Here is a 26,249-nt window from a genome sequence, read left to right on the forward strand (position 1 = left end):
TACATACTTTTCCGAGGCGTTCCAGCTTAGTCCTTGGGCGTAGCGGAGCGTGTGTGGCCGACCTCAGATACTATCTAATTTTATCTGGGATTGATTACAGATGTCTATAAGCAGCAGTTGCCACAGATCATGAGGTGGAGTGCACGCTTGTCTGCTACTCCTATATTATAAAAAAAAATATGTCCCACACACTTAAACTCTAGAAGTCGTTATTGTCATAGACATATAAAAACTCAGACCAGAGCCAAAAATAAAAAAATTATATATCTAACATTTATATATCAGACGGAACCCTGAATAACATACTTGTGATCGCTACACAGGAACAACTGCCTCTAAATCACGCTACTATAGGCAAATTGGCTCGGTTAATCAAACATTACGAGCGATACACGAAGACAATGGCAGCGCAGGTGTCGGTCCCGAAGCAATAATTGTAGCGATCCATTGTTACCATACTTAATATTCATGGCAGGTTTAATGGTGTGATCGTAATGGGACTTTACGTGGAAGTCACGTAAATAATTAATTAAATGTGTCATGAAATTTGGATGATTGATGTCAATTGTTAACTTGTAAACCCTAAGGGAAATTAGAGAAGTTTCTATTATTATTTAACTAGTATTATAGGTAAATTTCATATATCTAACATTTATATATCAGACAGAACCCTGCATATCATATATCCGATCGCTACACAGGAACAACTGCCTCTAAATTACGCTACTATAGGTAAATTGGCTCAGTTAATCAAACATTACTAGCCATACACGAAGACATTGGCAGCGCAGGTGTCGGTCCCGAAGCAATAATTGTAGCGATCCATTGTTACCATACTTAATATTCATGGCAGGTTTAATGGTGTGATCGTAATGGGACTTTACGTGGAAGTCACGTGAATAATTAATTAAATGTGTCATGAAATTTGGATGATTGATGTTAATTGTTAACTTGTAAACCCTAAGGGAAATTAGAGAAGTTTCTATTATTATTTAACTAGTATTATAGGTAAATTTCATATATCTAACATTTATATATCAGACAGAACCCTGCATATCATATATCCGATCGCTACACAGGAACAACTGCCTCTAAATCATGATGCTATAGGTAAATTGGCTCAGTTAATCAAACATTACGAGCGATACACGAAGACAATGGCAGCGCAGGTGTCGGTCCCGAAGCAATAATTGTAGCGATCCATTGTTACCATACTTAATATTCATGGCAGGTTTAATGGTGTGATCGTAATAGGACTTTAGGAAGTCACGTGATTAATTAATTAAATGTGTTACGAAATTTGGATGATTGATGTTAACTTGTTAGCGCAATGTAACACACTAGGGAATATATGATTTTAGAGTAAATTGTCGCGGAATTGAGACATTTTACTATGGTACGGCTATTTGGGTTAGGCGAGTCACAAATAGTGCTGACTGCGGTACGTAAGGATGTTGTTAGTATTGTTTGTCGTAATGTGGAACCTTGAAAAGAAAAACTAACTATACATAAGGTACATAGATTAATATACCACTAGTACTTGTCAACGGTTTCTCCCCGCCACCGCAGTTTCGCCGTGACCACGATTCATGCAACTGAGTCGAAATATCGGCAATAAAGAAATAAAAAATGACACTATGGGACATTAGTCAAATTTCAATTTGGTAGTAGGTACCTACTAAATATAATTTTATTTTGTTAAATTTTATTACGTTAAAATCCGAGAAACCGTTAAAGCAGTAGGGCGTGCCAAAGAAAGAGTCATTTAATTTATAGTGCCACTATTATACATCAAATGTATCTGTCTTATTTAATAAAATGAGGGATAAATGAGGGATACCTCATACAGCTATAGGCTTTCTAACGATAGTTTTTAATCAACCATGCGAACAGGGCACATTTAAACTTTTAATTTGCTTTTTAAGGTTCCGTACCCATAGGGTAAAATCGGAAATCTATTACTAAGCCTCCGCTGTCTGTCTGCCCTCAGGTAGGAATCTAATTTTATCTTGGGTTAATTACAAATGTGCATGACAACAGTAGGCATTTACATAGGCATATTATAGAAAAGGCATTTTTATATTATAGAAAAAGAAACAAATGCTTTAAAATTCAAATAACCATTATTATAATAACTTAAACAGATGAAACTATTCAGAGATTCATAAAATATTCAAACAAGGAGCATCTTAAAACAAGTGGAACGAGAAAATATGACAAAGTGCGCAATTCTGGTGCAAACCTTAGCGAACAATTTGATAAAACACGCCAAACAATTTCAGCCCTTATGTGTGTTGCTTTTAAAGACCTTTTTCCTGTCAACTCATTGGATGTGACAATACAATTGTAACTGGCACAGTTTTCTCGCAAATGTATATAGAAACTACGTTTATTGTAAAATAAATCCTGATAAAATGCAATAAAGTTAAAGATTCCATGATTGTGATCCAGAATTAGTTTTCTGTATTTTTTCTATAGCTGTGAATTGCATTAAGGAAATATAATAAGTTTCTTAAGTTTGCTACTTATAAATTTCATACAATGGGTTTGAATCCAACTTCTTTTAAGTAAGCAATTGGATTCAAGTCTATTGAAAGCATAATAATAAGTAAGTCTACTAACAATTTTAGTAGTATGATTTTTTGCAAGTTTCACTTATGAATTATCACTTTATACATATCTATTTATACTTTTATTTTATTTTGCGTTTTTTGTTACTCAGCCTAAAAAACCTTTTTTAATAGATCAATACTTGTTTAATAAATTATTATACATCAAAGTTTTAATATTATTGCCGAAAAAAGTATTATGGTGATGATAATTATGGAGTATATAGATATTCTTCAGGCATACAGAGGGTTTTAGGTTCGATCCCCAGCGAGGCAGACATTTAAACGATAGATTTTAATTTAGCTCATGTATCCGAGTGTTTGTGTGCTTGCTTTTGCCATAAATGGCATGGATTGTATATCCATGCCATTTATGGCATAGGGGATAACAAATGGCCATTAACTAGAAACACATTATAAAAACAAACGCCAAAACAACCGCAAAAAAAATAAATGAATCCAAGGATATGTTAAAATCCTCCTCATATTAGGCTAAAATCTGTGAAGTCATTTGTTCTACAGGACATGCCAAAGAATGACTCATGCACACATACGCTTAAAAATATTACTCAACGCAGTCGGTAAGGGACCTTACATACTCTTTATATTTTTCTTTACAAATTTCTTCGAATCAGTTTATTGAAATTGACGAGTAAATCTGTTTTCGTTGGCATTTGCATAACCAAATTTGAAATTCAAACGAAATGAAGTGGATTAATATAATAATTTGCTTGCCTTAAAATACGAAACTTAATTCGTCTTAAAATTTATTTTCAAATATAATATAATTTAGTTGTGTCTTTATTTTATGTGCAGTTGGAAATTTATCGTGTAATGTATTATGTGTGACGTCCCGCGTGGCGGTCACCATACCGGTCTGACCAAAGGGTCTCGGGTTCGATCCCCAGCCAGACAGATATCTAAATGATGAATTTAGATTTCTGTTTCTGGGTCTGGGTGTTTGTGTATTTGTCTATGTGTGTGTCCATGGCACCCAGGACACAGGGAATCCTAGTGTGGGGCTGTGAGTGTAGAAAGCGTTATTTATAGCTTTTTATTTATTCATTATTATTATTTTAGTTAAAAAAAGGGTGGTAGAACCAGTATAGGTGGTCCAGGGAGGTACCACCGTCACACTTATTTTTAACGTGAAACAGTTTTTGCGTTTCGGTTTCAAGGAAACGGATGCCGGCTGATTTACAAATGCGTTATCTACATCTACAGTGGCAACGTATCTGTCTTTAGGTAAAATCCATGTTCTATTCTATTGTTCTACAGGTAGTTGTAGACGCCCGTTGGCGTCATATAATGGGACTAATCCTATTAAGTCATTACTATTGAAAATATTTAAGAAACGCTTTACAATTAAATGAAAATCTTAATCTTATAAGTTTAATTTGTTTTTTAATATTAGTTATTTTTAATTTAATTAGTAACATATTTTTATTGTTATTATATAGATTATTTAGTATAGTAAATATTTACTCCAATTATAATATAATAAAGGGTTTTAAAATCCATTAAATGAAAACAGTTAATTTTACTATAAGTGTGGTTTATACAAAGTTCATTTTTATTATGTTATTTGAATCCGACAAATGATTGCTCATATACTTCTTATATCCGATATGAAACCGAATTAGAAATAAGTTACTCCAATAGTACTCTAAAAGTAATATCAATTTCAAACTTGTATATTTCAGAGAGAACATTAAATAGAAAATGTTTGGTCCCAGTAATGATATTCAAAAGATTGATGAGCCAGGGGCGCTTATACGAAAACAAATTGGCAAACGGGCACTTCAAGTTAGTCCTCAGGGGTGTCATAATGTTTCGGGTGTTGCGTTTGCTTATAATAGATTAGCTTACAGACTAAAGCGGTCAAAATACTGTAATTTGATGTTCGTGTATCATTGTTATAGACATTCAACTATAGTTGCAATAGACTGCACGTGGGAGGAAAAGTGTCATCTCCGAGTTATTTCATTTATTATCTTTTTTTAAAACGCTTTCTACACTCACAGTCCCACACTAAGATTCCCTGTATCGTGGGTGCTATGGACACACACAGAGACAAATACACAAACACCCAGAAAATTCATCATTTAGAAGTCTGTCTGGCCGGGGATCGAACCCGGGACCCTCTGCGCTTCAGACCGGCATGGTGACCGCTCCGCCACGCGGGTCGTCAAAATGGTTATCAGTTGGTAGGTTGATGGAAAAAAATATAATATAGGAATAGCAGACGAGCATGCAGTCCACTTGATGATAAGTGGCTACTGCCGTCCGTAAACATCTACTCGTATAATCAACCCCCGATAAGATTAGATACTTAATTACTTGAGGTAGGCTCCGGATACGCCGTTACCCCTGAGGACTAAACTGTTTTAGAAAAGTATGTCTCCTTTAACCTGACCAGTTGTCGATTTATGATCCAATATATTTAATTGCTATATAATTATATATTTCACAATAAAACGACGATTGGACACAGGCGATTTTTTTAAGCTCTAATTGAAGTTGTTATATAATAATAATTATTATTAAAACGGTCCTAATAATAATTAAAACGGTAAAATAATCAAATGTGTATTTTTTTTTAGTTTAACCTAACGATTAGGCAGACGTGCTACCTGATGGAAAGTAGTCAACGTCGCCTATGGACATTTGCAGCACCAGAGGAGTCGCCAATGCATCGCCGGCTTTGTATGAGAGCTCTTTTTGCACCTTTTTTGAAGATACCCATGTCATAGCGCTCCGGGTATCAGTGTACCCATTACGTTTAAAAATAAAGAGCCCTGTGATAGGCGGAGGTCTTGATATAGGGTACCGTTTTTATACTTTGGTTTCGTCCTAAAATAAAAGGCTAAGGTTAACTTTACTAACTCTCGGCCATAAATGTACCAGATATAGTATTAAAACGTGGAATCTTTTAGCATGAGTCACGTAGCGTCTGAAGGTTAGTGGGTTACACATATTGCAGATATTCTATTTATGTCATAGTTTTAGTGAAATGAAAATTGAAAGTCGTGGTTTGATATTTGTTCATTTAATTTCGACGAATATTAAAATTTAATATGGTATTACTATTGAAATATGAAAAAAAATTGAAACACTTATTTTACAAAAAATAATCATTTATTTACGCCATTTTATGCATATTGATAATGTGTTCTATCGCCGAAACAATTATAAAAAGAAAAAAACTCGACTTTTCTAAATATAGCCTACGTCACTCCCACAATTTAATCCATACACACCATTATAAAATCTGTTAAAATTTGTCCCGTTATTTGGGTACCAGTACCCTTATCATGAGTTTTCAAAACATCCCACAATTTTATGTTACGTTTACTCAATCCATTATTCTGTTCCGTTTGCTTCAGTAGACTGAGTAAACGTAAGAATAAGTAAGCTCAAGTCTTTTTGTCTACCTCACATGTTCGCAAAAAAGAGAGACAAAACTTAGAGTACATCTTGTCATTTTAGACATTTAATGTTACGTTATTAACACTATAGATAGAGTTCTGATACAATCCACTAGGGACGCTGATTGGAATTTGTATGGGCAAATACGTAAACAAATTCAAAAACAATCATATTTGTCAAAACGTAAAAACTCATGGTAAGGGTACAGGGCATACCAAAGAATGTGACATACATACATACGCTCCAAAACTTACCCTCCCCAGTCGGGTAAAAACTATCATTATACTTTAGTAATGTATCACTATTTTATTAATGTGACCATACTTTAATGATTCTTATTATAAAACCTCTTACGTTTTCCAAACAAAATGTTGTTTGAAAAGTCCAGATCGCGTTTCAAGTTTGACAAATTACATTATATTCATCCGTAAATGGATAAAGTAGAAATGAAGTTCAACATAGAAGACACGAAACTCTTATGATTTATTTTTCACGTGCGAAAAGAATGCGAGTAATAGCTTTATGTGCGTGTAGGAAAACATTACCCGAGTCTCTTAAGGTTTTCACAAAATTGGATGGAGTTAACAATGTTTCGTAAAGACGTACAGAGCATAATCTGCCTTGAAAAGTATGGCTGTAATGTGTTTAAGTAATCTCGTTTTTGGTGAAATAAGTAATAGGTGTCTGGAAAAATGCTTTCGGTGTTTTTTATAGTGATATTTTTATCTTACTTTTATTTGATGGGTTCTTAATTAGTTTATTAGTATGGGACGGTCTCCAGTTCACTGGACTGAGGACCTGTAGAAGGCGGGTCATAGTGGCTGGGTAGGACATCGGAGGATCGAATATTGTCTCACATCTTGGCAAAGGCTTATGTCCGGCAGTGGAGTAAATTAGGTTGTCGGGGACGTTAAATTAGTTTAAAGTATTTTTAATTCTATTGAAATCATAAAATATGACATTTTTGTGTTATCTATGAGTTGTTACAAAAATATCAAATACATTTTTACGAAGTATTGAAGTAATAAAAACCGCAGGGATGTAAACGTACTTTACTATATGGAACTAATTCCATCTTGCGGTGGAATTGGGACTTATTTTTATTTTTTATAGATATCAAAAAGTATGCAATACGAGTAAAACTTGCGACTTTGCGACATTAAGAGAGCTGAAATTAAATAGTATGCAAAACGAATAACACTTGCGACTTTGCGACAATACGAGTGGTAAAGTCGTGTCGTCCGTCCGCAAAGTGCCTAAGCTTGCGCACACCGCGCGGGTTGCCCAACGTAGCAACAGTACCGCGTAGACTGCCCTACGAATGCTACGTATGTCGCGCTACGGGCATCCGTGACGCATATACAATTCGTGCATGTAAACATTTTGTGGTCGTGTTTGAAGATTTTGTTTATTTTGTTCCATGTATTTGTTTGTTTGATTTGTTTTTTATTGCTTTTAAGTGTTGTGTTGTTCCTGTTGTGCGAGTTTGAAAGTTTGCGACGGTTAAAGGTTAGTAGTTATGTTAACTTTTAATTTATAAATCATGGTTATATTTTTTGCTATATATTTGTGTATTACTTTATTTATGTATTTACGTTTTTCACATTTTATTTTTAGTTTTTTACAACTTTAAACTGCATTCAATTTTTTTATTATCCTTATCATAAAAATACATAAGTATATTTAATAATTATTTTATTTATTTCATTGATGTTTACGTCGTATTCGTGAAATATTTATTTATCAGTGTATTATTTTTAAAAATATATTATCTAAAAAGTGTCTCAAAATATTAGACCTTCATTATCCTCGGGTTTAAATTTTTTTTATAATATCTTATGTAAATTGTTTTATGTAAAATACTTTAAAGATCATGGAAAATCATTAAAAACCTTCACTGAGGACGAAGTCGGTGGATATTTTAATGTCTTATGCCTCACATATCCAACTAATTATGTATACAATTTTAAATAAAAAACAAATAAAAAATAGGACGAACCCGTTGTTCAGAATTTTGTTGTAAATAAAAAAAGGAACCTCCTCCTTTGTTGAAGTCAGTTAATGAGTAATGAAGATCGGGATTTTTATCTAGAAAGGAAACGAAATATTTACATTTTTTTATAAAATAATAAGAAAAGAGGCGACGTCTTAAAATAATATTCTTATGAACTTTGTCATAATTTTATTTTTACCAATGTAGGGTATAAAATATTAAAGTAAATAATGTATTTTTTCAAATATTGTGATAAAACATTATTATTTGGACAACATAATAATTCATTTAATTAAATGTAATAAAATACTTATTATTACGAGTTCCTCATATTATTTTTTTTTGCTACACTCTCTCTTTTGTCATCATCGAGTTAGAGTAATCAATTTTATGAATTATAGTACAGTAACAAGTATATCTATGACAGTAACTATATAAATAGCACGTAATTACTCTTTCAATTACCAAGACATGTAGAACTATCAATTATTGTCAGCGTTTCAAGTTTATCACAATTTCAAAGTAAGATAACAATGGGTAATCAATTTATTTTTAGTACGAGTTTTTATTGCATGTTTTTATAGCTAACATGAACATGAACATCAGAAATGACTACTAATGACTAATAATAAACGTCAACTTTTTGTACTGTTTATGTACAATTACTATTATTTTTTATCGGAATACTGAATACTGAACATAAAACTGAATGTTATGACTACTTTATATTATGTTTCATATGTATCTAAGCAACAAAGTTTCTTAAAAATGAATATTATAATATTTATTAATTTGAAACTTTATCGGTATTTTTTTTCCTATCCTTCATTATTAATTCGATAAATAATCGTATATCCCTTTTTTATTTCAATCTACTGTTGAACAGTAGATCGAAATAAAAAAGGGCTCTTTAGGAATAAAATGCCCCGAACCTTAAGAACGGCAAATCAACTATATGGGGTATTCCGTAATCTGTCAATTCGTAGCTTTCTTCCGAAAATCGTATGTCATCGTTTCTGAGTCCTGTGACACATGTGACCCATCTACTGCCAATTCTGATTAATATTATTTTTTGGGAGATATGTTTTATCTGAAATTCTTTTTTGACTATGAAAAAACAAACGGACATGAAATCCACGGAAGAGTGGTGTGCTGTATTCAAACTGAAACAAAATTGAATTACCTGAGTTTGGCTATTCCTAAGTAAACCAACCAACCAACAGCGCTTAACACTGTTATTAGTCAGAAATAGGTGTGGCTTCATAACCATTTTCACGGCATATTCCTATAAAATGTTTGCACAATATACTAGTTATTATCACAAAATTAGGTCTTGGAAGAATCGGAAACTTTACTATAAAGAATCGTTATTGAGAAACTCAATTATGGTATTATAGTACGCTTTCTTGCAGTAGTATGATCGATGGTAGTTTAAACTTCTTCTGAAAAAGTTTATTTTTCTACTGAGACGATCTTAAGCTTGTTTTTTTATACATTGAAGAGCATCGTCGGCCTACGCATCACTTCTGCAAAAATCCTTGAAGGAAAACTTTATATAATTATTTTTCATTTTCTTAACGTGAAACTTAAGAAGATTGTATATGAAGATAGTATAACGTAATTCTTTGGGGTAGTGTGGATATTTAACGAAAATATTTCTATATTCTGATAGGGATAAAACAATTTGTCCTATACAATTTAATACAATCTTAATTAATACACATTAATCATTTTAATCAATTATGCATTTGATCAATTAGTCGTTTCATAAATTAGTCATTGCTATTCAAATTGACAGTGTATATAGAACACCAGAAGCTTATAAAATTACGAGAGACGATTTATTAAATCCAGAAAATGGATAGATTCGACTTTATGAAAAAAAAAATCAAATGTGGTCACATGCAACGCATCTTTTATAAGGTCTTAAAATTAGATGGTTAACAAAAAATTTGAAATCGTAATATCGACCAGTTATTCATTATTAATTACAGAAGGCTTTATGAAAATTCTTGCAAGTAAAGTTTACCCGAAAAATGTTGAGCGTGTTCATGCATTAATATTTTTAATGGACATCGATTTGTTCCTGCACTGTTGTGTAACTCAGTACTTAACTAATTTATCTTTATTGGACATGATACAATCTTGTATACGCTATATTAGTTATATGATGAAAGTAGCAAATTGGTATATAGTTTATCTGATATTAGATCATCTTTGCCAGCCTTAGATGTTATCAACTTCACGTATAACAGGAGCCGTAACTGAAATATGTAGCACTACCATGAGTTGGCATAGAAACGCCACTATAGAAATTGTAAATAGAAAACTATTGTCATTTTGCTAGTGAATAACATAACTACTATCGTTACGGTATTTCTTGACAACGTCTGTCAAATTAATGACTCATGGGACCGAATTTGTATGGCAATAGATCATAATGACATTCGCTAGCGATTTGATTTCGATAGGTTTTTTACGTATCGAGTTACGCCACTACGGATTTTAGTTCTACGAGTAACCACCAGAGGCGCTGTACAATTTTTCATACATATATTTTACGCAGTCGCTAGCGAGTAATACTTTTGTAAACTCATGGTAGTGCTACAGTGCATGTACCCTTATACACTTGATCACATTACAATAAAAATATTTTTAGTACTATTATGAGTACACACATGAGAGTTTCCTTTGTCGTGGATACAGAGAATACACTCTTGACTAACAACAGTTCGATTCGAATAACAGCAGTGTTCAATGTTGCTATGTTTCGGTTTAGAGGTCGTGGTAAGGGAGACATACTTCGAGACATTCTAGCTTAGTTCTCAATCACAGCGACGTGTCTGTGGCCTACCTCAGGTAGAAATCTAATCTTATCCGGGATTGATTATAGATGTTCACGGGCAGCAGTCGCCGTCATCATCAGATGGACTGCATGCTCGACTGCTACTCCGATATTGTAAAAAAAATAATATCATTATTCTAGTTGTAGCCGAGATTTGAATCCACTGTGTTTCAGAGTGGCATGACTACCAGAAGATCCTTTTACAAGTGAAGAAAATGATACGTTTTTGTTGCGCGTTATAAAAAGAAATCATTAATATTATAAGTAGTACATAGATAAGCATATGCCTATATGACTTGAAATAAAGTCACTAGTTTGAAACTTCCACACTAGTTGACTATTGAGCATCACTGTCGTGGCATATTTTAATTGAAATTGTTTCAGATGGGATTACGCAATAGCTGCGGATAATCTTCAGTTTTCATATTGCAGATATGTTGGATCTATTGAGTGACGTAATGTGCCCCAATTTGCGATACAAGCATGCTTGTCGATTCCTGGTGTCAATTGGCGCTTGTTTTTATTGCTTTTGGCATACTTTGTTGTTAGAATAAAACACGCTTCGAAAGTATGAAATACCTACTATGAACGGACTTTCTTGTACAGATCTCATCTTTTTAGAAATTTTCAATTTTGTATACTAGACTCTGAATTATATCGGTATTAGGTCCTATTTATCTAATATAGGAGTAGCACACGAGCGTGCATTCCACCTGATGATAAGAGGCTACTGCCTCCCATGGACATCAGTAATCAGCCCCAGATAGGATTAGACATGACCGACCTCAGGTCGGTTACAGATGTGCCGCTACCCCTGAGGACTAAGCAGGAATACCTCGAAAAGTACGCCTCCCTTTCCACACCCTTCAAACCAGGATACAGCAGCGCTTGATACTGCTGTTATTAGACAGAAACAAGTGTGAGTGTGGTGCCGCCGGATGCGAACCACAACGTGTCGAACATGTCATACTAGGACCGTGACACTCAAAATCATATTTTCGCAACATTTTAACAGACACAACTCGTGTCTGGAAGTAATGCAAGTGTCTTGGACACATAGATTTAGAATATCGGGCTACTATGATTCTGGCTGACATCCTGACATATGCTGAAATAATTATGATGTCACTGATGATGATGATAACTACTATGCAGAACGAAGGTCATAAAGGAAAATTAGTAGCAGCAGTAGGAAATACGAGTGAAGTGATGTCATTGCTATTAGTGAAAATAGCGCAATCGTATGTCATGTTGTTGCAAGGGTTGAGTGGTACACATGTCACGCAAGCTTGTAACTATTATTTTTTTTAATATGTGGCTCTTAATAGAAGTATAGGTTATATTTTATATCATATCAATATCATAGGCTGAAGATGCTTTCTCAAAAATTAAGTCTTATTGTCACTTATAGATAATACTAGCTGACCCGAAAAATGTTTAGGTTGAACAACCCTTATCATTTAGGGGGATGAAAAATAGATGTTGGCCGATTCTCATAGATACCGGATAAGCACAAAAAATTTCATCAAAATCGGTCAAGCCGTTTCGGAGGAGTATGGCAACGAAAACTGTGACACGAGAATTTTATATATTAGATTTGACATAGTCTACCTTTATTTCCTACTAGCTGACCCGGAAAACTTTGTACCGCCTCAAAATCTATTTATCAAATATATTTCATATAAAATATAGCCTATCTTAATTATGAATTTTTAAAATCGGTCCAGTAGTTTTTGAGCCTATTCATTACAACCAAAGAAACAAATAAAGTTTTCCTCTTTATAATATTAGTGTAGATGGTCGCATAATGTAATATTTTGTACATGTGTATATAAAAAAAAATTGAACAATTCGATTCTGTATATACTTAAAGTTCTTTACCTACGTCCATGTTATTGACATTCTCTCTTTAAAGAATATATGGGCAACCTTATAAAAGTTACGGACTAATATTGTTAATAGATACTCGTAATACCCTCTGAAAATAGGTCAACGTAAAAACAAAGGGCCCACCAAGCCCACAAGGGCAAAAAGGCCCTTCCTCTTTAACGTGCTGAATGTCTCGGGTTGAATTTTGCCGCTCAAGAATGAATGTTTATTGAATTGCCGTCCCCTAAGACGTGCAACATCGCATCTTAAGTCGATTCATCTGCATTCGGCTCGCGGACCAGCCAGCACCCATAAGTTTGTGCATAAAGCTTTAAAATTTAAAAAAATGAAGTTCATAGTAATTGTAACAATGCTAGTATACAATACGTATTAGAATTATGAATGAATGGTGAAGAAAAACACGAGGAACCTGTATCCTGAGAAATCTTAAAAAAAAGTTTTTAAAGGTATGTGAAGTCTACCAATTCGCACTTGGCCAGTGCGGTGGACTATGGCTTCATCCTTCTCATTATGAGAGGAGACCCGTGCCCAGAAATGGGATAGTAATGGGTTGATAATAATGATAATGATGATGATAATGATCATATACAATGATGAACTATATATACTGTACTATTTTATATTAAATTTCTAGAAACAAATCATGTGCGTGTTTTCATCGCATGTTACATTAGAGTGGGCGTTCTCAACAAAATCTGGTTTAAACTGCTTAATTACGGTACCTTGAAACATACAGGAGCAGTAAAGGTTAAATGAGGTTATAATTAAAATATTTTTTAGCGTGTGGGCTAAAAAAATAATACGAGAAAAAAATGCTACGTCCGTGCCGCTTTTTTTTTTGTTAGACTTGCGGTGACACTACCGTGCCTCCAGATTTTGGTATGACAATAGTTGAATCCTGGGTTTAATTGTGACGAACTTCAGGATCAGGGGACGGACGGGATCTGAAATGTTCGCATATGCGTATGAAACAACTTTTTTTTAAATATAAAACAAGTATTTGAACAAAACGACGCAAGAAATCCGAAGTTTCGTCCGGCTGTCGGATTTGCGCGGCGGATTGTAGCGGCGCATCTGAGGTAGATTTTATGAGTCCTTAGGCGGCATTCACTTACCATTAGGTGATCTGCATGCTCGTCTGCTATTCCTATATTATAATAGGTAGAAATAGGTGCGGTAGTGGCACTGAAATTAAATCACAATGAGATCACCTTTAAAATTCGGCATTAAAATATAGAAATGATGTCATTCTAATTGGGGTAATGACATTACGGCAAAGTTAATTATTTGGCAGCCAAGGTTATCCTATTGTGGGGGCGCGGTTCTTTTGGCACGCTTATGAAAATTGAACGCTGTTTTCGTGTATGTTGATAATTTGGGAATACCTATCCTCTTTGCTGTATAACAGTTTTATGCATCTATTTTAGCTGAACGGTGTGACAGGTATACTTAGGATGGGTTGAATCATATAACTTTAACATTTACAAGTCGATACTTGTATTTGACGATCAAAAACATTGTTAGAAAATTAATTAGTTGCACCATTTTATTTGAGGTTAAAATTACGTCAACTAACACTTAACTTTAACAGCTCAATTTCGATCGGTTAAAGTTATTGTATTTGCCAACTTCCGTATCTGTTAACGTCGACTAAAAATTGTGATGACAGCGGCACAAATTACATTAATGACAAATGAATTGGTGCAACTCAGAATTGTTACACATCGCTTACATCGTATGTTATGTCGCTTTAGTCAAAGTTACTGTTATATTTAACTTTCCTGCTAACTTTAAACAGGCTTTCGATCCAACCCACTCTTAGAGGCGTTTTAATTAGATATTACTATTAGTCCAAGTGGGTAGTATTTTGGAGATGTTAAGTTGTAAATTATTATTGTTATGTTCAGTATGTTAGTTATTAGTCCAACGCATTTGTGGCCAACCTCCGGTGAAACGAATCCTATTTGGGTTGATTACAAATATCTATAATAAGCTGATGTACTCTAGGCTGATACAATAGTATTAGATACGTATACCAGGCCTACCAATTTAATAGCAGAACAAATCTGTGCTCAAACTCCGGTCTATATTCACTGCTCTTAAAATAATTCAAAATTTATCTTAAAAATATCAGATAGTGGCATCGCTTCATATATGTATGATTAAATTGGATTTTGACGTGAAAGGGCATGACATCTTGATTTGAAAGGTCGTTCAAATTAATCGAGATATTTATGGAACTTATATAATGTAACAAAGCTTATTCCAATTTGTCGAAAAATCTATCGACGTGAAATAATAAAATTTTGTAATTCGAAAAAGATAATTTTGGAGTCTTTCTAGACTTTAGCATGATATTGAGTTATTCGATGATAATCTTATTTTAAATTCGAAAAATCGACTAATTAAAATAGCTCCATATCGAAAACAAACTCTTAGACGTAAGTCTTATATTAGTTACCGGTAACCTCAAGTCTATTGAAGCCATCTTGAGTGACTTTGACCTTCCAATATGTAACCATCTTCCGACATTACACAATAACGTTTCCGTAACATTACATAGCATTATAAACACTGTTACGCAAATAGAAACCCCACGTGTTCATTGTACTTCATAGCTAAGGAGATTGAGACAATAACAGATAAGTTACAAGAACATTTTAAAAACTCTTTCTAGCAATACCTTTATATATGCACTTTTCGTGCGTTTTATACACATGAATTGTAGGTATACCCTTTGTGGTTCAACTCTGCAGCAGTAATGCAGCATAACAGCAGTGTTAAGCGCTGCTGTGTTCTAGTAATGTGATATGGTAAGGAAGACATACTTTTTCAGACAGACAGACAGACCTATTCGATCGGAATATCTAATCCTATCTGGGGTTGATTACAGATGTCCATGGGCGGTAGTAGCCACTCAACAGATGGACTGCATGCTCGTCTGCTACTCATCATCATAAAACTTCGTATAGATCAAAACTGATTAGAGTTTAGCAGAGTAGTTGGAAGTTGGATAAATGACCAGTAGCTAAATATACTTGCTTGTGTGCTTCAGAGGGCACAATAACCTGCCAAATGCCGCTGTTATTATTGTATAGTTGCCTAAAATCTTGTTAAATACTTTTAGCCACCTTCAGTAACCAATACTTCCCTAGCATATACTAGTCAAAACAAACCATATAAACCAAACTCGCGTGATTTCCTATTAACCATTTAAGAATTCCATCAAAGTTTTGGCTTCATCAGATCAGCTCGTTGGTACCAAATTAACCCTTGAATGTATAACTGGTATATTTTCCATACGCAATCTGGTAAAAAGGTCCAAATATTTAATTCCTTCTTTATGATCATACTAATTATTGTTTTACGAATACTTTATGCGTACACTTACGAGAATCTTCTGCTAAAGACGTTAATTCTCATCTTTGTTCACTGAACATGAAAGAAAATATGTTTAGCGTTGTTCGTTTATGAATAATTATTAAGTTATTTTCTCGAATACGATCTGACGGTTCACATACAACATATTAGGAGGATGTGAAAATTTAAGCCATGTGTACTTATGATATTAATCTAAACATGAACGTAGGCTCTTTTTGTGAAAACATGGCAAGATTGATTTTGGGTTCGGTATGAAAATGAACCTTGTTTCTAAGCTTAGCTGAATATTGCCTATTATTATGTCTTTGTTCTTACAAATAAAGAAAAAAAGAGGAAGTAGAAAATTGAGACGGGTCCCAAAAAAAGTGGTGGAACTCTTAGTGGTTCGACTTCAGAGGCACCGCCTACACTATGTCTATCTAATAACAGCAGTGTTAGGCGCAGCTGTGGTCAGTACCCTTAGTATGAGCTTTTATGTTTTTGCAAAAATGACTGTTCTTGTATTTGTTTACGTATTTCCCATATATTTCCAAACAGTTCCGATACAGTCCGCTAGGGGCGCTGATTGGAAATGTATGGGCAAAGGTTTGGTTTAGATGCTACTTTATCTGTCCCCAACTGCGGAGGGTAATGTTTTATCAAGGGTATGTATGTATGTATGTATGTATGTTTGTATGTACGTATATATATCCAATTTTTTGGCACGCCCTGCAGACTAAACGACTTGACGAATTAAACTATAAGCTGCCGTTAAAGTTGCTAAAATGTGGGAGTGACTTCAGCTATATTTTAAGCAGTCGGGATTTTTCCTTTCATACGAGTAATAATCGATATTTGGGTTCATTTTTTAAACTGTTATTAAAAGTGTCACTTTTTATAGGTGTAATCGAAAAATGAACGTAAAAATAACCATTTTTATCAACCTCCATTTTGCACGTAGGATAAAAATAATTAAAAAGAGTAATCTTTTTGCCAGTGTTTTTCCGCACATTCCACATTTTCGATGCGAAAACAAAATAAATATCGCTTTGCGATTGTAAATATATTTTTCTCATGGAAAAGATTTAAAACAAACATAATTAATGTTGTCGTCATTGCCTTTAACCCATTACTATCCTACGCTCAATTGGCGGATTAGTAGATTATTATGCATCTCATAATATTTATCGAGAACTTTGAAGTAATGCAATATTTGCATTTCTCCTTCATCGTTAAATTGCGTATAAGTAGCCTAGTTACCGCCGTATCAGCCGCATTATGATACGGGGCCTCTGAATTAAAGAGGCCCCATGTGTCAGCAATTTTTTTTTTAATTTTTTACACAATATCACTTAAACTCTTAGACTGTACTCGTCGGGGAAAAAGATATCATAAAAAGTGCCCAATGTGCAATAAGAATGTTGCACTTCAAAGATTACGAAAGTTGAAAAAGAGCTTTATTACTTGGGCCCCCAACAAATTTTGATACAGGGCCCATTTAAGCCACACTTCACCACTAGTTAAACCCTGTGGTAAAACAAGATACATTCTGTAATAGTAGTGTTAATATATAAATAAAGATATTTTGCTATAAAATAAATATAAGGGTTCCTTAACATCTACAGACATAGATCGTGTCAGACGCGTTCCGTCACAGACAAAAAAGTATTTATTCTTACAATGTCTATAAACACAGAGCATGAATACGTGTCGTTCCTGTCAAAATATTCTATGAATTGTCTGTTTTGATGATTTTATCTGACACGGTCTATGTCTGATACGTTCACTGTCTGATACGTTCAATGTCTGTAGAAATAAACGGGGCCCAAACAGTACCATTGGAAATAAGTCACTTGATGTTGTTAAAAATGAATCTATTAAAAGTTTCAATTGGACTAAGTAGTTCATAAACTTTAATTGCAAGAGTTTGAGGACTTTAAACTAAGTTTGGTATAACTGTACGTTTGAAAGTGGCGGTCTCTGGCACAGTTATTCTACCTTATAACAGTAGTTTATACCTGTTGTGTTCTAGTGAAATATATGGTTTTGGACTTAAGGAAGTTGTATAGGTAGTTATCTAAACTATAGATGCAGGCGTCACTATAGCTGCGAGCCTTTTTATATTCGATATAAGAGCTGGGCACGTGTCTTTATATTAAATAACAATGCTTTGGAGTTATCACCACCACGACGTTTCATTGTAGATTGGTGTAAGAAGCTATGCATTAGAACCGGGAAAGCATGCATTAGAAACTGGAGTTTGACGTTTTCAAATAGCCCTTAAAGGATTTAATAATGGGGATCCAAAGCTTGATATATTCCCCGAAGTACGGAAACGTGCATGAAAAAAAATAGGTACATACGTACTTCTACTTTGTAGATCATTTACTATACGATAAAACGCGGAGATGAGATATTGTAACTAGAGATGCGCCGAATATTCGTTTAGTATTCGGTATTCGGCATCTTTTTTGCTATTTGTATTCAGCCGAATTATTCGGTTCGAGTATTTCTATTTTCTTGTGTACACGAGATGGTACAGGGCTAAAACACAAAACTTCTTGTGTAAGATTTAGGTTATATTATAAGTCAAACTCAAATCCTATGAATAACGTGTTGAAGAAAGCCAATAAAATAAAGCAGTTAAACTTCAAATCAACATTTATTTTGAAAGTTCAAGTCATCACATTTATTATTACTTAATCTATAGTTTACTCAACATTTATTTTAAACCTTAAATCATTTATTTTCAAAACTCAAATCAACATTTTGAAGTGTTAATGAACACACATAACTGGCAAATTGACAATAAAGAAATGGTAAACCGAATAATTCAGCCGAATATTCGGTTCGGTAAAGGTTATACCGAATATTATTTCGTATTCGGTTATTCGGTGAAACCACTATTCGGCGCATCTCGAACGGCACCTCCAAAAAATTTAATACCAATGAATGCCGATTACTGCGTTTCATGCCCATTATTAATAATAATATATCCAACGTTTGCCTACCAAAGATTGTCATCTGAGAATTTCTTCACTAGACATTGTCAAGTTTCAATCTCCGGTTGGTAAAAATTGGATAGATTGATTGTTAACAACGGGCATAACACCAAGTTTAGTAACGATTCTATCCTACTAGAGAACTGCGGTGCCCGCAACATGGGAACTGTACCATTACCATGAGTTTTCAAAACATCCCACAATTTTACGTTACGTTTACTCAATCCATTATTCTGTTCTGTTTGCTTCAGTAGACTGGGTAAACGTAACAATAAGTAAGTTCTCAAGTGACGATAATCTTTTTGTGTCCCTCACATGTTCGCAAAAAGGAGAGACACAACATAAAGTGCCATTTTGTCAATTCATTTATTATACATTAAAGTTATGTTACTGACACTATAGTTCTGATATAATCCGCTAGGGGCGCTGATTGGAAATTGTATGGGCAAATACGTAAACAAATACCAAAACAGTCATATTTGTCAAAACGTAAAAACTCATGGTAAGTATTTTCAGTCCTTGTTTGTGTTTAAGTAAATTGCATTTATTAGCAGCGCGAGCCACAGTGTCCAACTAGTTTAACCATTAAACGAAGTTACACGGCATTGGCAGTACTCATTGAATCTATTGTCATAACCGGTAATTGCGTTGGCTTAATTACTAATCATATGCCATTACCCGCGCCCATTGAAACACAATCTACATTTGCCTTGCCAATGCACTGTATTAACTAAACAATGGGATCGAATGGAATGCATTAATTGGATGATTCCGCGGAAATAAGGGATTATAGTAATCAATTAAGAAATCATTTATAGGGTTTAAGTGCGTATCCGTTTGCGTGTAAGGCAATTTCCTTGTATTTATTTATTAACTAAATCCACAGCTTCATATATACAGGTTGAATTTTTAAAACGGGCCTTCAGGGCCAAATCCGAAACTATAAGGATTAGCGAAAAATGCTGAAAGGAGTTACGAGGCCGATTTTGATAAAAACTAAAACTGCATCATTAGTTTTTTAAAATATCTTTTTCCCTAGCCGGGAATCGAACGAGTTCATTTTTAAAAAAAATACACCCTCTATATTATTCCACCATCTGATAGTGTCGCTTATAAGGATCAAATTCTGGGAAGTAATGTTATGTGACAAATTAAAGGAAAAGGAAAATTTTGAAGATAATACATATTTTTCCATACATTGCCATACTAATCCTTAAGGATTATACATAACAAATGATTTATGTGTAATTCTTTAGAAACATACGTAAGTCATACCATTGAAGAATTTGTTGGTTAATCAACTAATTATTCGATGTTATAACCGTGACATACGGCTTAGTATGAGTAAGTAATAGTTTGGCAAGTAAATTACCGCCGTTTTTAGGATTTATTTTTTAATAAAAATAGATAAGTGATTAAATAGTAAATTGTTATTGTTTGTTGTTTATAACTACGTTTCAACAGTAAATATAATTTTCTATATCTCTTTGTTTAGTTATCACTCGGATTTGACTCGAAAAAGACATTCTCGAAAATTGTCAATTTTACATCTGTATTAAACGAAACTCGGCCCATAGCAAGTTAAATCTATTATAATGGCCCTAAAAGTAACCTTAACTAAGTCGGACATAAAAATATAAATTCTTGAAGAACAAAACGTTCATTTCGAATGATTTGAAACATTGAGCTAAAAAATTGTTAATACGCGAAATGTTTAAATTGATGAATGGCGGGAACTTAACTGCCAAATTAATATAAAAAATACGTATTTTCTTAAAATTGAGGCTTTTCCTTTTGTTTGTCATTTATCATTACTTCCCAGATTTTGATCCTTATAAGCAACACTATCAGATAGTGGAATAATATAGAGGGTGTATTTTTTTCAAAATGAACTCGTTCGATTCCCGGCTAGGGAAAAAGTTATTTTAAAAAAGTAATGATGCAGTTTTAGTTTTTATCAAAATCGGCCTCGTAACTTCTCTCAGCATTTTTCGCTAATCCTTATAGTTTCGGATTTCGCCCTGAAGGCCCGTTTTAAAAATTCACCCTGTATATATTATAATATAGGAGTAGCAGATAAGCATATAGCCCAGCTGATGGTAAGTGGCTACTGCCGCCAATGGTCATAGGTAATCAACCCCAGGACTGAGCGCTAAGCTGGTACTCCTCGGAAAAGTACATTCCCTTACCTTCAAAGCAGAACACAGCAGCACAACGAACCTTCTGAAACATGGAAGCGCGCATAAAATAAACCACTAGTGGTCACCCATCCAACTTCCGACCGTATCAGCTGCTAAAATTTGTACTCCGTTATGATTTACACCAGCGGGAATAGGCGTATTTTCCATTGTTCCATTTCATATATTCTTAGTAATTATTTATAATAGACAGGTACTTTAACTTGATTAATATGAGTACGGATGAGGAAATAGAATTCAATAGAAAAACTATCCTTAAAATAGATCAGTACAATGGATGCTCACATGCAATTAATTGTCATAACTAATTATTGTCGGAGACAAGCGGACTAATTACAAATGATACTGTGGTGGGTGTGGTAGGTAGCAAATTAATTAAATCGCCTTTTACTACTTCACTCGCTGATTAACAAAGTTATCGAATGAGAATTTATTTATTTGTATGACTGTGTTTGGTAGCTGTAACATGTTATAGTAACTGCTTTACTATATAAGTATAGGTCTGACACAGAGGGTTCGAAGTTCGATCTTCGGCCAAGCAAATATGTAAATGTTGAATTTGGATTTTTATTTTGGGTTTGGATGTTTGGGTACGTATTTGCGTGTCTGTTGATAAACGTTTACCTGTCTATGGAGGGTAATGTCTTACGAGTGTATTTATGTCTCATTCTTTGGCAGGCCGGTTTGGCAGGATTCTAAAAAATGAAGTGTCATTGTATTTGCAATATTTTAGAAATCATATATAGTTTTCAGCAGACGTGTGTTTGTTTTTATAATAATTAATAGTTTTATGAAATTGAAATATTAAATGAACGTAATCCATCTGATGGTGAGGTTCCAATCACTCATGGATCTCAAACAGGATGGTCGTTCTATCTTATGTCGGTCGAAGATCACTACTGAGGACTAACTTAAAAAGTCTAGAGGCTGTCAAGGCATGTTCCATATCTTTACAACTAGATCACAGCAGCGCTTAACACTGCGGTTATAATTAAGAAGCAGAAGGGCTGATTCCGCCAGTTGAATCACAAAGAATTTTATCATCTTCTAACGATCACGATCCTTGATGTAGAGTCATAATAATATAGAGGCGGCTCCTACTCTATTACAACAATTTCATAAGTAACAGAAAGCAGAGAGTAATTCTCTCACGTTACAAAAACATTGCTCTGAAAAATGTAGCTGTCATAGCTCTACTTGTAGAGAACTGCTACAAATGTTACGTGAGCGAAACCAGACTGCAAAAGGAAAAGGATTCTTGGAACAATATTTTTTGCGGTAACTACTTGAAAATGTTGAGTCTGTTTTGGGAGTAGATTTTCGTTTGTGAGTATATGTAGAGGAATATTACTTGTATCCCTATACTTTATACTTTTGAAGGTGGTAGGACCTTTTGTGGCTCGACTCCGGCGGCAACCGCCATACATATTTTTGCCTAATAACAACAGTGTTAAGCCCTGCTGTGTTCCGTTAAGAAGGGTGTGGTACGGGAGACGTACTTTTCCGAGGCGTTCCAGCTTAGTCCTCAGGGGCGCATCTGTGGCCGACCTCAGGTAGGAATATCTAATTCTATCTGGGGTTGATTACAATGTCCATGGACATGGGAGGCAGTAGCCACTTACCATCAGGTGGACTGCATGCTCGTTTGCTACTCCTATATTATAAAAAAAACTATCATTAAAAGTTAGTATCAGTTTATATTTGGTCGAAAATGTTCACAAATCTAGACTTAGTTGTGAATAGATACAAATGCTCAATTGCTCATACAGATACGAAGTGTCAAACAGTTTGTTTTTAACAACTCTTAGAAATATAAGTTTGCTTACAATGTCTTACTTCACTGTTAAAGAAAGTAATAATTAACTGGGATTCAAGCGGAATTTCAATGTGGGAGATCCAAAGTCACCTTCCTATATCAAAGACATCGTTTATAAACATATATTGTTTATATATTATTTCGGTTATAAAAGTTAAACAAGTCAGATATATCGTGCTAGACATAATATCATCTTTTTCTATTCAAGATTTTAACTTCTACGGCCCTTGTTTACGCTTGTATGTAACTATGTAGTGTTGTAGCAGGCTCTTAGGTATTGAGACGCGTCTTGATTTGATGAAGTCTTTATTGTAACTGACTTAATACTACTCTAACACTAACTTATATAACACAAGGCTCAACTCTACACCACAACGGTATAGATAATATATATTTTTTTGTGATAATTTGTTTATAAATTGCACGTCATTTAAAGGTTTTTAGAATTTGAACACCGATCCCCCAACTTGAGAGACCAAAATTCATACAAATTACTTTTCAAAATACCAACTTAAGTGATATTAAAAAAAAATACGTTAAAAATTGTATTTATAAATATACCTAAAAATATGGGTATTTGAAAAGCTATATTTGAATAAATAAAATCAACGTGAGCGATACAGATAAAACCACTATAACAAAGCCGGTTACTGGAATCGCACAAACATACTGTTATGTTAGCAAACAAGAGCTCTGTTAAGCTCTCTTGGGGTTTTCATTTTCCAAATCAAACTACATTTATTGCTAAACTATCTTGAACGCTACAAGAATATTTTATTATTTTTAGCATAATTATTGTAAATAGATATTTAAGCTATATATTTTATCTTTGTAGACTTCGCACGTCTTTGAAAATATTATATTCTTTATAATATATGGTATAATTATTATATTTACCGAAGTCATTTTAATCATAAATAATTTTGTGCGCTTTTTAAAGTAATTTTCATTTAAAAATCTCATATTATTGTAATTAGCACGATACAATAATGAACTAATTATAAAGAAAATAAGCGGATAGGACAAGGATGGACAAGGTACAAATACAATTCACTTACAGCAGAAAAAAGTTTATTTTAACGATTGAGCCAAACCAAAAACGTTTCTTGTATTACACGTAATTCAGATCTTTTCTATATTCTGAGCAAAATTTCAACTTTCAACCTATTATCCTTCAATAAACCTTTTTGGCGTTTAAAGGTTGAAAGTATCTTTAGAGATATAATTATATGACCTTAAAGGACTTTGAACTTATACATAATACATTTTTATAGAAATTAAAAAATATATAAATTTTGTTTGTGCTCAAAAATGAGTACAGTGTTCACAAAGTGTCTTTGTAATTAGCAGTATTTATTTAACATAGTATAGCAAAACTTCGTCGTACGGAGTCGAACTTTCAATGAACAGCGACTGCCATACTATTTTTAAACCAATAAAAAAATGCACGCAAAAATGTGTAAAGTGTACACAAAATATCTTTGTAATTAGCAGTATTTATTTAACATAGTATTGCAAAACTTTGTCGTACGGGGTCGAACTTTCAATGAACAGGGACTGCCAACGCGGGTACATTCTACAGGAATTCCGATGAAAGTTGTCCAGAGTTTTGCGTATCTATGTTGTTTTTCCCTGCATTGTATGTCAGGTATTTGTTGAAGGCATATCAAAACATAGAAATGAATGGAGTTGAAAATCTTTGATATTTTTACATTTTTTTTCACAAGCATGCTATAAACTGATCTAAATATTTTCGATTTTGAGACAAAACAAAACACGTTACGTATTGTTGAGGTGTTGTGGCCTATCACAATAATGGGGGAATACTGATAGTAAACATATGACACACACACAAATTTTAACGGGATTTTTTGTAGTCTCGTCTATTAAAATCTAGTATTAGAGAAAATTTCATTATGTTTCTTGACCTTTTCACATACTTATATTTTCGTATAGATAATTAAAAAAAAACATAGCTTAAATACTTCTAACAATTTATATCAAGATACAATCAGTTATTAAAACTGGGTTAACGGGACTAACAAGTGTTGAATTTCAATCTTAATTAATTTCTTATATAACCGAACCCAGAAATATTCGATTTGCTTCGAGAAACCTGACAAGCAGCGAACGAATAATGAATAAGGTTAATTAAAACTACATAAGAATCGAATCCTACCAGTTGCTTATTTAAATTCTGAACCTCCGAGTGACAGGCGGAACCACTAGACTATTTTAACCTTTATTGATTGATTAATCTTTCGACTCTCTCATATTTCATCTTTCCAAAAAGTATAGTTATAGCATAGATTACTAAAGATACTTCGCTGCCTTGAAATTGAATGAAGTCACAAACGGCTTATTAGTAAGTTCTTTTTTTGAATTCTTGTCAAATAAAAACATTTTTAGAGAAAATTTACCAATAAATAACGAATACTGCGTATTTTACATAATAAATAAATAATTATTTGAAATATTTTAGGGACATTTTAGCAGGGAGACGAGGCAAAACTTTTTTACGCAACTATTTCAATTCTCAAAACTGGGTACATTTTCTTGTTAGGAGTGAGTAATCTTTACTAATCTATGAGTTATAGTTTTTTTTAAATACATATTACTTACTATGACATGTAGTGTTAGTAACATTATAGTGTGTACGATAATGGGCAATCTAGCTATTTAAATCATCGCACATATTAAATCCAACATATTTATGTTCTAATTAACTCCAAACATTCAACCCACGGGACGTTCCCGATGTTACGAGCAGCGCGAGGGTTGAACGTTAATTGAATACGGGTTAGGGTTCTGATGGACCAATAAATATGGAATTACATCCTAACCCGATGGATACTTGCCTAGTTCTCGAGATTGGATGGGTGATTGGTACGTACATTTTATATTTGGATAGCTAATAATTACTGTTTTCACTACTGACTGTAATATTATATATGACTGCGTTATATAGACGAGCTTGTAGTCCACCTGATGGCAAGTAGCTACTGCCGCCTATGGACATTTGTAATCAACTCCAGATAAGAATAAATTGCTACCTGAGGTTGGTCACGGATGCACCGCTACCGCTAAGTACTAAGCTGAAATGCCTC

The 26,249-nt window shown here is 33.7% G+C and overlaps 1 protein-coding gene across 1 annotated transcript in view; it reads left to right on the plus strand.

Annotated features, from left to right (window-relative positions):
- The first annotated feature begins 7,367 nt into the window (after nucleotides 1-7,367).
- Gycalpha99B (guanylate cyclase 1 soluble subunit alpha 2) overlaps nucleotides 7,368-26,249 on the plus strand; it is a 130,236-nt gene continuing 111,354 nt past the window's right edge. Inside the window, exon 1 of the mRNA XM_073089532.1 lies at nucleotides 7,368-7,547. The gene's annotated coding sequence lies outside the window, so the exon portion shown is untranslated. The remainder of the gene's footprint in view (nucleotides 7,548-26,249) is intronic.

This window comes from Epargyreus clarus, unplaced genomic scaffold (assembly GCF_041222505.1).
Source record: "Epargyreus clarus isolate Ecla_fem2 unplaced genomic scaffold, WU_Ecla_fem_2.2 ptg000029l, whole genome shotgun sequence".
Classification (NCBI taxonomy): Eukaryota; Metazoa; Arthropoda; class Insecta; order Lepidoptera; family Hesperiidae; genus Epargyreus; species Epargyreus clarus.